At 40.6% G+C, this 18,219-nt stretch overlaps 1 protein-coding gene across 4 annotated transcripts in view; it reads right to left on the bottom strand.

The window, feature by feature from the left end:
• The window catches only part of tcf4 (transcription factor 4), a 293,844-nt gene that overhangs the window by 20,683 nt on the left and 254,942 nt on the right, over positions 1 to 18,219 (bottom strand). The window lies entirely within an intron of this gene.

Here is an 18,219-nt window from a genome sequence, read left to right as displayed (position 1 = left end):
TTAGTTGATATTGGTGAAAATTCACAAACACAATGAATCCGATTACAAACATCAATTGACAGTGAACATGGGAACTTTGGCCCCTAGGGCCCTGTGGTGGTTGGGGTTTGCCTGGTTGTTGAGTCTACAAGAATGAAGAGGTTGTTTTTTTTTGAGAATGTAGCAAATGTTTTTAATGATATTTAATGAAAAATGGTCTCAAATTATGTCTCTTTTTGGAAATATTATTGAAATACACACAGTTATGCCTTTTTAATGTATTGTATACTAAAGGGCGCCTGTGGCTCAGTGACAGAGTGGGTCGTCCTCCATTCGAGTGATCGGCGGTTAGATCCGCAGCTCCCCCTGTCTGCATGTCCAAGTGTCCTTGGGCAAGACAATTAACCCTGAATTGCTCCCTGTGCTGCGCATGGGCGTGTAAATGTGGTGTGAATGGTTAGATAAGATGGTATGTAGATGTCCACTCCCATTTGTGTAAATGGGTGAATATGACAAGTAGTGTGAAAGCTCCTTGAGTAGTCAGAAGACTACAAAGGCTCTATTGAAGTACAAGTCCATTTAAACATTGTTTAAATAAAGTTGTTTTGAAAATCCAGCTTACTGACAGCGAGGTCTTGCCCACCACATGCCAAACTCCCCTCAGTTCCATGCAAATATCACAAAATGTCGCCCGGCTTGTCCGCATGCATGCGTGTGTCTCCGCGTGTGTAGGTTTCAAACTGAGCCTCTATTCAGCCATACGTCTGATTGCTCCTTTATTTATTATTTGCCTCTCGTCTTTCTTTCTGTCTTTTCCATCCGTTCTCTGCCTTTCATCACTGCCTGGATTTCCAAATATAAAATGGCAGCAGCGAGGGAGACAGAGAGGGTGGCGTACATTTTTAATGGAGGGCTTTTATGTTTTAACGAGCCTTCCTTCTCTCTTCCTCAATTTAGTTCAATGAGGAGGGAAGATGAGGAGACAGACGGAAGAGAAAAATATAAATAAATTACACATAAACTGATCTGCTGCTGGTGTAGCGCAGATAGTCGCCATAAACAACAGCCAAGCCCATTTACCCGCCATCCCTCAGGTTCAAGACATCTGATTGGATGAAAGATAAACCCAATTGTGCAGCCAATAACAATATGGACGCATCAGTGAAATGTCATTTTTTTTTCTACTATCAGCAAGTGGAGTAGATCTTGAGTTAAGATTATCTTGTCAAAGTGTTCACATTTGTTATGAGTTTTGTCAAAGCTGCATTCAAGGACACTCGGGCATCTGTGATTTGATTGTCGACTGCTGGAGGGCAACACATTCACGAGACGTTGTGTCTGACAATCAAACCCAGACACCAAATAAAATGCATATGGTTGCTGCGGAAAGCATGAAGTGAATATTCTTTGCTTGATAAAAAATAAATAAATCTGTTCAGCAGGCAACTCTAAAAAAAACAGATGTCAGAGTGTCCTTGAATGCACCAACAGGGAGAGTTTTCTACTCCTACATACAACAAAAGAAAAACAGCCAATCAAAATCCAGCCCGCGTGCACCAGCCAATCTGCCGTGCTTTGAGGCATGATCAGAAATAGCAAATACAGGATTTAGTTTATTAATGTTAATCTTATTAATAAGAATATGAATAAATATATCAAGTGAAAAAAAAATAGCCCTTTAAAAGGCAACAGTTCTTGTAACAAAGTGTTGCTGGATTCTGTACTTTTCCTCCACACAAAGTAGGCTACAGCAGTAACGAGTCATGGATATCCATTTTGGTTCCGTGACACAGCTGGAGCGTGTGCTCGGCACCCAGGGGCGGATTAAAGTGGTCATCATGGGCCCCTAGGCTCCTCTTTTTGTGGGGCCCCCTCTTACTCATCATTCTTTACGATAAAAATGGTAATTTAGTGACATGCTTACATGCTAGGAATGTTACATGGCCCACACACACGCACACACACGCACACACACGCACACACACGCACACACACGCACACACACACACACACCCACACACACACACGCGCACACGCACACACACACACACACACACACACACACACACACACACACACACACACACACACACACACACACACACACACACATACCAGTACAATACACCTTAGGTGTATGACTGGTGTATTGTATAAACAGTAATGCTACAGGAAAAGGCATTTACAGTGCAACTTTTAGTTTTCTAAACTAACAGGTACAACATGTTCAGCAGTACAGAACAGCCTGTTTGGTTCAATTTAGGGGTTTTCTTTAGTAGGCGATATTTTCATATTACATTTTTTTGTTTATATTGTTTAAAAACCAAACCGACCTTATGAACCCAATCCACACAATCATCTGCTTATTTTTTAAAAACTTTTTCTATGGGCAAATTTCTCTGAAGTTAATTTAAGTGACTGAAAGTAGTCTGTAGTCTGCCCTTGCCCATGTGGGGCCCGAGGCTGCAGCCTGTGCATGAATCCACGCATGCTGGCACCGCTGTTGGCATAAAGTTATCAGTCATCAATGTGGATGCTCACATCTTGGCGTCGAAGGCCCTTAAAGTTGTACTCTATAAGATTTTCATCTATTTATTTGTCTCTATTTATCTATCAAAGAGTGAGTTAAAACAATGGTAATTGATCATATGGTGTGAGTGTGAGTGGTTGTCTGTCTCTCTTTGTCTCTATGTGCCCTCTATAGACTGGCGTCCTGTCCAGGGTGGACCCCACCTCACGCCCGATGACAGCTGGGATCGGCTCCAGCCCCGCGAGACCCCGATAGGGACAAGAGGTTGAAGATGAATGAATGAATGAATAATTGATCATATGACCCACTAATGAAAGCACTTGTATTTACTGCTCTGTCCAGAAATACCATCCGAGTGTCTGTGGCGACTTTCCCGTGCTAAAATCAAATGTGCTGCGCAGTTAGTGACGCTTTTTATGTCAGTAAGCAGCAGCTGGACTGCCCAGGTGGAGCTGCAGATTATCAGGCCGTTTAGACGAAGACTATCTCGAAAGGAAACGATAAAGTGGCGTTGTGTTCTCACGTTTAATTCCGCGTTTAGACGAGCGTCTTTGGGTGGAAATCTGCGTGCATACTGTGATGCAAAAGTGTGTGAAATTTGATGTACTGTAGTATGCACGTCAAGTGGAGCACTGCCACACCACCAAGAGCTTGCGCATGTGCAGAAACGTCGTCCTCCTTCTCTCCCTGACAGCGGAGAAGCAGGAAGCCGTACAGTGATCTACAGCACGGTCTGCATCCTCCCAACGCCTCGCTCCCACCCAGGACTCCTGAATGTCCCACTGATGGAAACAGTCCCACAGGTTTGTTGTTGTTTACTTGTTCTCAGCACATGGATGTTATGTAAACACATAGAGTACAATTTTGCATTTTTACCCCTTTACACAGAAACACAACGGTGGAGCGTTTATAGGATTTGCACTCTAGGAGGGCAGTTTCACTTTTTTTCATTTTTAAGCCCCAAAAACGCTGTTCCCGTCTGAACGGGAGCGTTGTCGTGTAAACGGGGCCTCAGCGTGGAGCATGTGAAAGCATCACGCCGCATCACGCAGTTGAGAGCTGCTAATCTACTGACGGTGGACATTGTTTGATTTTAAGGTCCCAGAAGCTCACCTGTAGTTACATCTTACCGCCAAAGCGGTCGCTAGAAACAACATAACTCAATTCTAACAGATTGCAACATTTGTATTTGACAGTTTTTGTTACCTGACACATTTTGGTATGTAACTGAAAAAGTATTGAGTTTAATAACAAAGTCAAGGTACAGAATTACAGCATAAAAACGCTATTCCATAGACACAGCTCCAGGTCAACAGGAAAGAGGGGGTGAGAGAGCGGGACGACACGCAGCAAAGGGCCGCGTGTTGGGGGTCGCTGCAGCCAGGACTCAACCTTTGTATATGAAGAGCATACTTTTCCATTCTTTTACATGCTACTCTTACACACAGACATATATAAATGTCATTCCAATAAAGCAAAAGACAGAACAGGAGATAAAGAGGAGGTGTCAAGTGGCTGTCGTCTGCAGTGTTGTTGATCAGTGGGAAGTGGGTTAATTTACAGTATGTATGTGTGTGTGTGTGTGTGTGTGTGTGTGTGTGTGTGTGTGTGTGTGTGTGTGCGTGTACTGATTACACAGGAAGAAGAAGAATTTCTGGGTCAAGAGATGTCTACACACACACACACACACACACACACACACACACACACACACACACACACACACACACACACACACACACACACACACACACACACACACACACACACACACACACACACACAGTTGTAAACAGTAGGGACATATCTGCCTCTGCTGCTGCAGTAACATGTCAGAGAAGAATAAACTGGTGAATTGTAATATTTCAGCCCGTATTACACCGGTTTTCGTAATTTCCTTTTGTCGTTTTCAATTATTGTCGCAGTCCAATGAAACACACCTCTGCAGAAGAGAAGGGGAGGAAAAGAGGAGACCTAATGTGAAGCAGGAAGGATTCATCCACAGGGGAGAAAGAACTGGGACCTTTCCTGGGAATATGACCATTAGATCTCGATGAGCTGTAGAAATGTTCCTCTGCGGAGCAGACGTATTCAACATTAAATGGGAATCAGAATCTTATTTATTGGTAATGATCAATCTTATTTGGGATTTTGAATGAAATTTTTTTGGAATTCTGTTAAGAGTTTCCGTTGCCTAAAAGTGGAAGACTTGATACTTGATTTTGTAAAGAATTTTCTTTCAAAATGTACAGAATTTATGAAAACTAAAACAAAGACGAAGAAAAATACGTTTTAATATTTTTTATGGAAGCAATGCATTTCTGTGGGTGTGGTATTGAAAACTATAACAAACTGGACTTGGATCTACGAGGGCTACCCTTAACTCTCTCTCTCTCACTAACACACACACACACACACACACACACACACACACACACACACACACACACACACACACACACACACACACACACACACACACACACACACGGTGGAACATTCTTCAAACCGAACAGTCTCCCCTCTGTGCAGAATGAGCACTTGACAGAAAGCACCTGCTGTAGCGACGTCAACGCATGCACACGCACACACACACACACACACACACACACACACACACACACACACACACACACACACACACACACACACACACACACACACACACACACACACACGCACACGCACACAAAGCCCAGTGTTGAGAACTTCCATGGGAGGAAAAGTACAGCAACATTTTCCAGTGGCGTGATATGTATGTATTTTTTTCCCTTAATTTTCCGTGTAATGAGTGAAGGACGACAGACTCATCTGTTGAGTGAAAAGTCAATAAAAAAAGAAAAAAAACAGAGGGACAGAGAAAAAAAGGAAAGAGGAGGAAAGACACGCTGGAAATATGTCGTTTGGAAAAATGTCACTGTGAGGAAAAGTATTTTGATGAAATACGGAATGAAAAAGACAAAAATGTATTTAATCTTTCATCATGTGTCATTTGATGATTATACATTTAGTGAATTAGTAAGTACTAACCCAGCATTACATCATTCATATTTATAAATATATTAATATATACAATTAAATATTTTCAAATTTGGGTGAAAACACTTTTCTTTACTTTTACATTGGTTTGTCACATTTATATTCTTTATATAGATAAACTGTAAAATATCCTTTAATAGCTGAGTGTAAAGGACGTTAGAAATAGTTTAATATTGAGGTTCTGAATATGGTGTTTTCTTTTATCAAAGTCCTTTTTAATAATTTACCATATATGTAGATGCATGCCTAACATATTGTAGATTTCTGTGTTTCTAACTGATTTTGAAGTTACAGCTCAATCATTTCTTTTTCATTTTAACAATATTTTATACGTTCGATTTTTGAAGTCTAGGTGAATTTATTTATTCCTTTTTGTCACAGTCGGTCCTCCATACTAACATATTGAGATGAGCTTTTGCATTGTTGTAGCTTGAGCTGAGACTCGAAACCACGTCGTATTAACCAATTATCAAGGTCGTTAAAGTTCATTAATCTAATGAACGCCGGGCTGCACATTAATGTCCAATGATCTAAACCTTTTTTCCTCATAATTATTCCTCTCACACAGGTTTTGAAGGCAGTGAAGCTGGACTGCACTGAAACAACATCAGGACTTTGAGGAGAAACACAACAGTCCACATTTATCAAATGAATGTAGATGGAGATTTCTTCCCATAAAAAAAAAGAAAGAAATAAATGCTGTTCTGATGGCACACTTGTTTTTTCTTGATATTTGTGGTTGTTTACAATAAAAACCAGCTGAAGGTCAGAGTTCACACTTCTTTTAGTTTTGCATTACAGCACTGAATAAATTAGCAGCATAATAATCTAATCTGAGCAAACACATAAATAAACACACTGAACTTTAGAAGCACACTACTGTCGAACAAATAACATCAATGAATTTATGAAATGCAAAGCAACGCGTGGTTTTGGCCTTCTGACACGGTGTTATGCATGGAGAAGGCTTACGTTGAACAGAGGTTATTCAGTTAGGATTAAAAAAAGATTTCTGCATTCTGTTAAATTACAGACAAAAGATGTAATCAGATTACTCAACCATCAAGTAAAAATTGGGATCATAAACAAGATTACAAATTTAAAATACATAAAAAAAATAAAGAACAATATACTACTATAGCTGAGGGTTATGAGTTGGGCCTATACCTATAAAAAAATAACATGGAGGCTCCATAGTCTGTCTAGTCCTTTCACAATAAAAGTCCTTTGCTAGTAGGCATCGAACAACTTTATTGTCTCTGAGGGGAAGTTTAGCCTTGCAGCCATGTAAAACACACAGAAACATCCGCACACAGACTTACGTACAAAACACAGAACAAATTACATGAATACCAGAGACGCACCAATCCATTTTTTTTTCTATCCAATTTGACACCGATACCTGAGCTGAGCATATCGATCCGACCCTACTGTTGAATGAACACTTGCCATGTGAGTGGAGGTATCAGGCTTGACATAAACATTTAGCATTGTTAAAAAAAGGGAACAAATAACACAGATATAAATGTACTAAATATTATTTATTAACACTGAAAACACATATTTTAAAATGTAATATAAAATATAGCAGCTGCCTGAAAGCCTCCAAACAATGGCTTAATTAACTTGTGTATGCGCATGATAGTAATAAAAAAGAAATGACTGGATCGTAATCCTGGCTAATGCAGCTAATTAGTCAATAACGGTCCGATATTATATATTATATAAATATAATAATAATTAGAATAATAATAGAATAATATCCGATCCAGGTATCGGATCGGTGCATCTCTAATGAATACATCCAGTGACAAAAGGAAAACCATCCTCAGCAGCCAAAAGTAGTGCAATGGGAACCATCACTAGAGTCATTGTGAACATTTAACAATTTGGTGGCTGGAACAATACAGGAATTCGTTGGACCAGGCCTTTCTACATCTCTGTCAGAGGGTAGGCTCCACACAGAGGATAAAGAGGACACTGTCAAATATCTCAAGCCTTAGAAATTACTCTCTTCTCTTTTAACCTACAGCATGATTAGCAAGACAAATCAAAAAAGCCTACATGACCATGACGAGTGGTTTCTTTCTTCGAGAGGCCTTTTTTTCTTTAGTCTTTATTTGTACATTTGGTATTGAGGTAATACTAGTACCGGAGCGTAATCAAGTTACTTTAATACTGTGAAATGTTACTCTCTCCATTTTTTAACAGGTTATTCTTTTACATTTTTAAAGTGGGGACATCCATGCATTACGGCCGCATGTGTTTAGTGAACATTCTAAAACTATGAGCATTAATCTGCTGCTAACAGCTGGTGCGGCTCAGGCCACACCAGGAAAAACAACCTCCGAACACACCAACCTTTGTGGACAATCAGGGCGAAGAACAATTTAAGAATGACGTCATAAAAGATTTATCATTGTTGCACTGGGGTAAATGGGCTACGGTGGATTTCCGTCAGCTTACGAGAGGATGTTTGGCGAGTGAGAAAAGAGAGGACATGCAGAGCATTAAAGAGCATTAGTGTGTTTTACAGCAAAGTGATTCAGATTACCATCCATTTCACTGACTGTAACACTGCTTAATGGAGAGAGAGAGAGAGAGGGAGACATTCCTGCCCCTTAACCTTTCCCCTCCTTTCAGAGTTCACCCGAACTACCTCTCAACTGTATATTATCACGTCACAACAACATAAAACACGATGTGGCTTAGCCTCTTTGTTTGCAGGGATATTTCCTGTTTGTTTTGTCATTCAAAGTTCAAGGCCAAATGTTAAATAGAATGATAACACAATGTTTTGAGTATGTGTCCAATCATATGTGTGTATCTACTTCTGCATGAATGCGTTTCTGTATTTGATGCATTCATGTATGTGTCTATCACCCTCTCTCTCTCTCTCTCTCTCTCTCTCTCTCCCGCATCAGTCTACCACCTGTTTTCCCAGAGTTATGACCTCAGCCTGCAGGCGTCTCTCCCTAGCACTACCAAACTACATACAGCTGTGTGTGTGTGTGTGTGTGTGTGTGTGTGTGCGTGTGCGTGTGCGTGTGTGTGTGTGTGTGTGTGTGTGTGTGTGTGTGTGTGCGTGCGTGCGTGTGTGTGTTTGTGTCGGCATGAAGGAGAGGGACAGAGAGAGGGAGAGAACGAAAGAGAAATGCACGTCAAGACAGGGAGATGCAAACAAAAGTGACAGAAAATATGTAACAAAGTAAATATGTAATAAAATGTGTTACAAAGTTTATATACGGTGTGTGTGTGTGTGTGTGTGTGTGTGAGAGAGAGAGAGAGAGAGAGAGAGAGAGAGAGAGAGAGAGAGAGAGAGAGAGAGAGAGAGAGAGAGAGAGAGAGAGAGAGATATGTCACATCTGCAAGGGAGTAAATAGAAAAGAAACAAGAGGTGAGGACATAAGGAAGTACAGGAACGTTGCAGAAAGAGAGGAAAAAGAAGGAAACAAAGTAGCAATGGGTTGTAAGAGGAAGACAGGAAAGTGAAGAAGGATAAAAATTACAAATAAAGAGAGGACGGAAAAGGAAAGATAGTAGGAAATAGGCGGTGGGGAATGATGAGGGGAAAGAAAGAAAAAGAAAGAAAGAAACTGAAAAGAGTGACTGGGAGAGAGACTAGAAGGAGAGAGAGAGATAGAGAGAGAGAGAGAGAGAGAGAGAGGGAGTGAATGTATGCATGAGAAAAACAGAAAAAGTCTCAGTGCAAACACAATGGCTTCATTTTAGACATTACATCACTCCTTCCTCTCATTTTCCACTCTTTTTTCTCTCAGTGTGTCTATTGAGTGTGTTCTGTTCTTTGGGTTCAAACTTCCTGTTTACACTGCGCACACACACACACACACACACACACACACACACACACACACACACACACACACACACACACACACACACACACACACACACACACACACACACACACACACACACACTAAGGGCTACCTAGTCCTGGGAGACAAACCTCAATAGTTCTGGGGTACCAACTGAAATTGAGTCTTGAAAGGTAAAGCATTGTTGGCCGATGTGTGGGCACATTCATTACGTTATCGACCTATTCTATGATTAGATATTGCTCAATTAAATCAAGGTGTTTTTGTTTTTTTCCCTTGAAACAAAACAAGTGTTTCAGTTATCTATCTGTGTCTTATCCACACTCACAGTACAATAACAATCTTCCCCCCTTTGTTAACTCGGGCATTTTAGCATATTGTGTCTTCTTATAGTATAACCTATGGGTATAGTAAATATGCATTAGAGGAAATAAGACGGCTCTCTTACAATTAATAATACATTTTTTTCTATTTTAGAAAAATTAAAAAAACTAAAAAGCTATACCCATTGACTGCATTTATGTGCCATATTGGATGAAAGTCTCCAAAATGTTGTAACTTGGTAATGACGTTAATGTTACCTCGTGCCGAGACTTGCTGTGTAGACTGGATACCTTCTGCTAAGATGCTGAAGCACTGACATCATGGTATTGTGCTAAGCTAGTTGGGTTTTACAGTAGACACACTGCACACAGAGTTTTTGTTTAGTGTCAGCTCCAAACTTTGGACACTTCCTGTCGTTTTCTCTGACCTGTCTCTTCTCTTGACCACCACACCTCTTTCACAGCATGTGCAAAGAACTGGCATCAATAGGTTTTAGTTATAAAGTTACTGGAGTTTCTCGTGGAATCCTTTCAGCCCTAATGTTAACTGTAGCCTACTGTAATTTCCATGTGCATATCCTAGAAAGCAAGAATTTAACGATGGACACACAAAAAACACTGTCAAGAAAACATAATCCAGGGTTTTACAGGATTGTGAAATATTGTTTTGTCCGGTGAAAAAGTAGACAGAAGTATGCTTTTAGTATTGATAATGAAGCTTTGTACCAGAGCTAGTGTAGAAAGAGAAGTAGAATCCCGGTGATGCATTAAAAAACTAAACTCACTATGCAGACTTGTACAGGACAGCTTCGGGTGTGTAAATACAACAGTGCTTATCAGCCACATGCATTTGGCCACATGTTTGTCCACTTCTCTTGTAATGCATGGGAAATAATCAGTTCGCTTGTCGGATCTATCCTGGCAGTTTTCTGCAGATATGTCCAGCAATCACTGTGTCCATGAGGGACATCGGATCATGTGGCTGGTGGTCATAAAGCGTTTCATTCCCCCTCTATGAGGAAAATACTTCCTCTGCGAGGTTGAGGAACAGAGAGTGAGGTGGAAGAAAAAAATGGAATGGGCTGTAAACCAGTCTGTGAATGAGAGGAACCAGTACAGCTGGAGTCTTCCTCACTTGGCCCAAGCCTTTCATAGAAGTCATCAAGGAGCGAAAACAGCTCAGTGTCCCAAAAGGGAGTTTCTACTTTTGATTTTTTAAATTTATCTTTTAGATCTAGCAGAAGGTAACAGTTTCTAATCTAATTTACAGTCATTTTTCTGTCATGTTAATTTGACAGTTTTTACAACAAGTGCAAAATGAAGTGTAAATACACGACTGTACTGAGAGCTGAAGAGACTGAGGGTGCATCCACACGATCAAAAACTACCTTTTTTTTCTCTGTCATTCTCAAAATGTTTCCCGTCCACACGGCTTCGACTCTCTAGTCCACAGGAAACCAGTGAAACTGACTCAAAACGCTGTAGTACACATGCCACAGAAATACACCAACAACAGAGAAGAAGAGACGGGGAGATGCTGTGGAGAATACAAACAACCGGAGAGTTTCTCTCCAAATCTGGAGACTTCCCAAATCCTCCTCCATCCTAAAGTGAAATGTGTCACTGTTTCTGGTGTTAGTGGAGACTTTTGTGCTGTTTTGGACTCTGCACCGATCACTCTGCAGTTAGTGTCCTCAACGAGCAGAGGGTGCTGCTGGGAGCCCCTTCCCCGTACAGCTCTCTCCATGCAGCAGCATTGTTGTTGTTGTTATGTGACACCGCGGGGGTTAGAGGTTGGAGATGGGGAGAAGCCATCCTTGAACAAAATATGTTGTTTCTCCATCCAGACGACAACGCCGCGGGGGGGCGTTTTCAAATCTTCTTACTCTGGGACCCGGTTTCTAAAGAGACCGTTTTCAGGCTCTGATAACGCCGGCTGAGTGTGGATGGTCGGCCAAAACGATACTAAAGTTGTACGGTTACAGGAAAAGGCGTCTCCGTGTTGACGGGCCCTTAAAAACCTACTACAGCCCAGCGTTGAGGGGACCATGAGACGAAGCAGGACCACAGCAGCGCGGTGCATGTCCCCCCTGCTGTGAGCCTGGAGTGGTAGTGCATGTCGTCGGGACGGACCCGATGACCATGGAAAAACCTTATTATAGAGCACTGTGTTCTCACTCTTAATGAGTTTGTTTGTCTATGGGCCAACAATCCAGAGCCTGAATAAACACACACACGGGTCCTAATGCCAACACAAGGAGAAATTTATGAGCTTCTGTGTGTGTGTGTGTGTGCCTGTGTGTGTGTGTGTGTGTGTGTGTGTGTGTGTGTGTGTTATTTTCAAGGTCCATATTTAAACAGTGTTTTTCATCAATGTTTTTGACTTTTATTCTCTTTTTCCACTGGTTGCATATTTGGAATAATGTCAAGGTTAAACTGAAAAGTAGTTTGTACAAATATTATCCCTTACAGTAAGAAGTTAACAAGTCACTTCATTAAGCTAAATGTCAAATGTGTCTCGGGGGATGTCCAAAGAGCAGACAAGTGTTTAAAAGTACCTCAGGATGAAATGGAAAAGTAGTTTATAGATTAAATACTTGTATTTTGTGTTTCTACTTGAACATGTTAACATGCTTTAATGTTCAAGAAAACACGTTATTGTCCTCACTGTCTGAATAAACATGTATTCACCTTCTGTCTGAAACACACCTGTCTCTTTAAGACCTCCTGAAAAGCCAAGTCTGCTCTGATTGGTCTGCGCTCTCTGCGTCTCTGCACTTTTTCACGTCTTTACAGCCGGGGAATGACTGTGACAGCACTGTAGCAGCACTTTCTACCTATTTGTAGTATATTTGTGACATCACAACTGTACAGAGGTCCTGACGGCTTATTTATAGGCACAGTTTCTGAGTACAGACTGTGTGCATTTCTCTGTGCTCTCTTCTCCCTTTCATCGAATCTTGTGCACGGTTTGAAAAAGCGGAAATGTGTTCTATCTAACTTGCAGCTAGGTAAAAGCTTTAAAATATTTAGTGACCTTTTTCAGATCACTCAGCCCCTACTATTCCTTTAGCATGAAATTCAAATCTAATGGGCTTTTCCCTCCCTCCTACTGTCTTAAAACAGATATGACCCATCTATTATTTATTAGTCTTTTTTCTCTATACTAATATTTTAATCATTTTGTAAAACTTAAACATTTCTAAGTTGTCTTTTTTCTTCACCATTGCCTCATTCTTCTTTCGTCATTTTACCGACTTCGCTTGAAGCTGCATTAGTGAGTAAATTTGATCACTGGGGGCAAAACTCCTCACCAAAATAACACCCAACACAAATGTATGTTGTGTCGTGTTCACCTGATCAATGTCAGTCCAACAGATTCCCTCCTGGTGGTTCTGGTTTGGTCTCCACTGACTCCCCAAAATAAATGAGCCTCTTCCGATGATAAATGTTCCATTATGTTCTCCAGCTAGATGCTAACTGTGTCTGTCTGCAGCTTGGTGCTGGGCAGGTAGTGTACAGCAGGTTTATCAGAGCTTTAAGCAGCTGAAATTAGCTGCTTGCTGTTGCTGGAAACAACATTAATGGTAGTTGTGAGTGTGAGCCACAGAGTAAATGAGCCATAATAGTAAAAGTCTGGGCTAAAAGAGGCAAGTTGGGTCACACCATTCACATTACATCTCATTCATTAATATAAATGTAGGGCACCTTTAGGACTGAAGGGAATATAACACAAACACACATACACAGACACACACACACTTAAGAAGGGGAGACACTAGGAAGATGGGAGAGAGAGAGAGAGATAGAGAGAGAGAGAGAGAGAGAGAGAGAGAGAGAGAGAGAGAGAGAGAGAGAGAGAGAGAGAGAGAGAGAGAGAGAGAGAGAGAGAGAGGGAGAGAGAGGGAGAGAGAGTGAGAGAGAGGGAGAGAGGGAGAGACAGCTGGACAGATATGCGTGAGAAGAAGATAATCTCTGTGGGAGCCGGCCAGCATGTACGCACACACACACACACACACACACACACACACACACACACACACAAACACACACACACACACACACACACACACACACACACACACACACACACACACACACACACACACAGGTGCTCTCCATTTAGAAAACAACACTTCAAAGTAAATACTTGAACAAAGAGCAGAGGGGGGACAAAGCTCCTGAACTAGTGTAGAGAGAACAGTGTGTAGCTGCTGCTAGCGTCCCCCAGAGGCCGCCCTGTTCATTACAGCCACAATACAGAACTGTTGGACCCAACTAAAGTCAAAATGTCTCTTGACAAGCCCGAGGGAGGACGTCACATAGGCCATGGCCAAGGTTTTGTACAGAGAGAGAGGTGTGCAGAGTATCCTGTGCGTTAGTTTGCATGCATAAACATCTGGTGTGTGTGTGTGTGTGTGTACATGTGAACACACACAAACGTAAAGCACAAATAAGCAAAGTAGGTCTGACTGAACATGTTCATGCATCTGAAAGTGTTTACACTGACTGTGTTTTATAATGCTCTCTCTCTGGCCCTCCTACACCTCCTTATGTCAAACAGCTGTTTGGTTCTTTATGCTTATTGTTTCAAGTTGACCAAAAAAAAATTCAAAATGGAATATGGAATGCATTACTGCTGTCTTTTTTCAATTCTCCTCTTCACTTTCATGCTCCTCCTTTTCCCACTTAATCTGTTTTGACCTCTATTGATTTAATACAGCGCATAAAGTGTAGTTTACCCACGTGTGACTTCCCTTACCCGTACTGTGATCCATTTGAAAGAGCCAAAATGGAAAAAAACAAAATTGGAATTGTTCGTTGTTGACTTGCCACTTCATGTTGTTCAGCTGTGTGAAGACATAAGTCACATCTCGTTTGTCAGTTTAAATCTAATGCAAAAAGGGAAATGCAAGAAAGTCCGAACATCCATCTTTTGATGATGGTGAACATTATTTTTCCCAAGACAAATAATCTTGTCAAGCAACACAAAGCAACTCATGTTATTATGCTTCTTTCACTGTAACTTTCCCTTTGTGAGATCTGTGAATATCCACATCATAAGAAAAAAGCAGCGTAGCATTTATCATTTTTATACGTTCATCTCATTCATTCATGCGCTCATGCAAAGAGACAATACAGGTTCACAAAGTGAAGCCTGCGCTTTAAAGTGTAATTCCTTTTCCGGCACTTACATACATCAAGTAAGCCAGTGAGACAGGTTTTTTGTGTATGAACTATTACGGAGAAATCCGGTAGAGTTGCTAACAGTCAGACGTGGCTAACACTGACTAGCTCGGGGCAGTGCGGTGAAGGCATTAAAACGTCTTTTTTAACCACTAATATTACTGAAAATAACAGCAAACCTCTGCAGCAGCATGAGAAGAGTCACCAACAACGTAGTAAGAGAACCCTGAGTCAGGGATTTAAGCAAAAAAAAAATCTTGAAAAAACTGAATTATTTTTGTAATTAAGTTGGATTGCCTATCTACAATTAGTATTTGTAAAACTGTTTTCAAATTGACCTGAAAGATCCACATTCCCACAAAAAGAAAGTTTCCTCACTAGTACTGTTAACTGTCCCGATACCGAGCATCCAGCTTCTGGGTTTCTGTGTTCTGATACCGAAGTGTCAGCTAATGTTTGTGAGCGGGTCAACAAAATCTCTTCTACTCAAGACTTCGACTCAATCAAACTGGCAACTGGTTTATGACTGTAAAAATGGATCTTCTGGTGGTGTATCTGTCTTAAAAACTCAAGAAGCATCATAGATTGCAATATGTAAAATAAGTGTAACAACAAATGGAAAGTTCATTATACACCTGGACATTATTTGTACATTAGAGCTCAATGAATCCGTACTTCGCTGTTACACTGGAGGTATGTGTGTTTTAACTGTAGCAGACTGCTGTAGTTTTTTTAGGTGATTTAAGAAGATAAACACAAGATCTACAGTACCAAAAGTTTGGACATGCTTTAGTCCCCTAAAATTGTGCACAGAGCTGGGAACTGGCTGTGAGCGGCTTACTTCACTACTTATGCAAAGTCCATTTATGTATTATAGACATGTGTAGTTAACTAATAAGGTCAAACATTTTGTTTATGCTGCATTTCGCTGAACTTTCACTTCCCTTTGTATCGTTCGTCAGGCACTTCATTCAGCTTGCCCTCAAAACGGCCTAACTAAGCCTCAAAGTTGAAGATCATTATACTGTATGCATGAGTTAATATCTCCTATTGCTTCTGTGGTTCATCAAAAATATTTATAACAGATGTAAAAATAATAATAATTAAAAAGAAGATTCAATACTTTTATTTCAAATCATAGCTTAAACAGATAGTTTGACTTGAGTCTCCCAGTTTTTCTGTTTCTCAGCCAGAACTTCTGCTCGAGAGCGTTGTATTTTGCCTGCCAAGGGTTCTCGTTCTGTAGGAGTTCAACTTTTTTCTTGCTCAGCGGGTTTGTGGTCTCTTTAAGTTTTTGAGAAATACTCTCATTCTCGTTGCTAATATCCATGGCTTCAGTGTACCTCTGGTGGATTTGTTCCTCCACCGGGTTCACATTCTTCTGGCATTCACTCTGCAGCTCATTACTACTGCGGTTCTCAATTGCCAACTTGAACATCTGGTTGTTAAGGTCTGAGACTTTTTGTGTCTCTGCCTCATACCTTGAGACCATCTTGTCATACTCCTGCTTGCTCAGGTGCTGGATGAAATCCATCTTCTCCTGCTGGAGTTTGAGACTTGTCTTGAGATGAGAGTTTTCTAACTCAAGCTTTGAGATGGTCTCGTAGCTCTTTTTGTGATCAGCAGTGAATTCTCTCACCCTGATCTCCAGAAGATCCTCCAGATAGGCTATTTTCAATTTGCCCTTGTGCATCCTGTGGCGGAAGTTCATTCTTTCCTTCAGTAATGCATCCTTATACTCCACCAGAGTGCATAATTCTGCCTTCAAGTTTTTGATATGCTCATGAGCATTTTGCAGATTGTTGGTGTTTAAGTGAGGGGCTGGACGGCCCTGTGGACCACCCTGTGGTCTACCCCTTCTTCTTGAGTTGTGTCTTCTTTCCATGGCACAATCTGTAGCAGACTGTAGTTGCACGTAGAAGACGATGGTTGTCTTTAGCAGACGTTGGGTGTTTGTAGAAGATGTTTCTTTGCTGTAGAAGACGTTTCTTTGCCGTAGTAGACTTTGTAGACTTGGCTTCTGATCTATGATGTCACACGCGAACATTCAAATATACAAATCGAAGGGGTACATTCTGCTGAATTCCAAAGTGGGAGGGGCTACCCCAGGCACCATATATATATATATATATATATATATATGTCATATTCGCAACAATCAATGACCCAAAGATTATTAAAAATGTTTTAACACTGACATTGGCTTAACCTGAGTACCTTTGCAATAAAATAACAATGACAATAACAACGATTATAATTTCTTAAACATTTCCTTGGGCATGAATTGGATTTGGGTCATGTCGATTTTCCTTTGTTTTTTATTTATTTATTAAGTTTTTGGGAAAATACAGGCCTTAATGTCTGTGCATTACACAGTCTTGTGAATAATGTCCACCAGCCACCAGCCTCTGAATAAAAACATCAGTGGAAATTTAGTGTTTTAATTGAGTTCAGGTCCAAAACTGGCCTGATTTTTTGGGCCTGATCAAGCCTGAGTCCATGATAATGCATTTAAGATTGTGTCTGCTCAACCCGTCCTCACCCCAACTCATCACATAGGACCCTTAGGCCTCACCTGTCAATGCCCTGGATAGCCCTGTGCGTCAAAAGCGTACCGTTACCATTTTAAACACGGGGAACCTGTTGTTGGGGTGGTGGTTGTCCATGCCTAACTTAGAGCACAGACCGTCCCTTACAACTCAAGGGATTTGGATTAGTACAGGAAATCCAGGTATGCAGTCTGGAGAGCTAATGCTGTATATTAAGTTGAATTAAAAGACAACCATGGTTTAAGAACTTTTATCTTGCTTGTTTTGATCTAGGGATGCACCGATCCAATATTAACATCGGATATTGGTCCCGCTATTGACAAATCAGTCACATTGAAATTGCCATAGATGGGCTAGCGCAATTAGCATCTAGTCTAGTTCCAGATGAACCAACAACAGTTTTAATTAGGTTAAGTTCATAAATTGAATGCCTTGTGACAAAAATGTTTGATAACTACTTATCTTGATGTCATTTAAATAATTTTTCATGCCAATAGTAAAACTATCAACAGCAACTAATTTAATTTAATGAGGGTCAAAATCACTTGCCTTCTGTGGCACTTACTTTAGTATTAAACCAGAAAAACAATAAAGCATACAAGTAAATCCATTCTGTTTCAGGTTTCAGTCAACACGTGGGGTCCCTACCAAAATACAACTCTTTGAAATGAACTCCTTACAATTTTTAAAATATTAAATTAACTTACAAGTGGGATAAACATTTTATTTGATTTCATTTCAATTAGAGTTCCAGCGTAAAAACTGTGGATTGA

This window comes from Echiichthys vipera (assembly GCF_963691815.1).
Source record: "Echiichthys vipera genome assembly, chromosome: 16".
In the NCBI taxonomy this organism is placed as follows: Eukaryota; Metazoa; Chordata; class Actinopteri; order Perciformes; family Trachinidae; genus Echiichthys; species Echiichthys vipera.
Note: the sequence above shows the minus strand (reverse complement) of the source record. Positions and strands in the feature narration are given on the sequence as shown.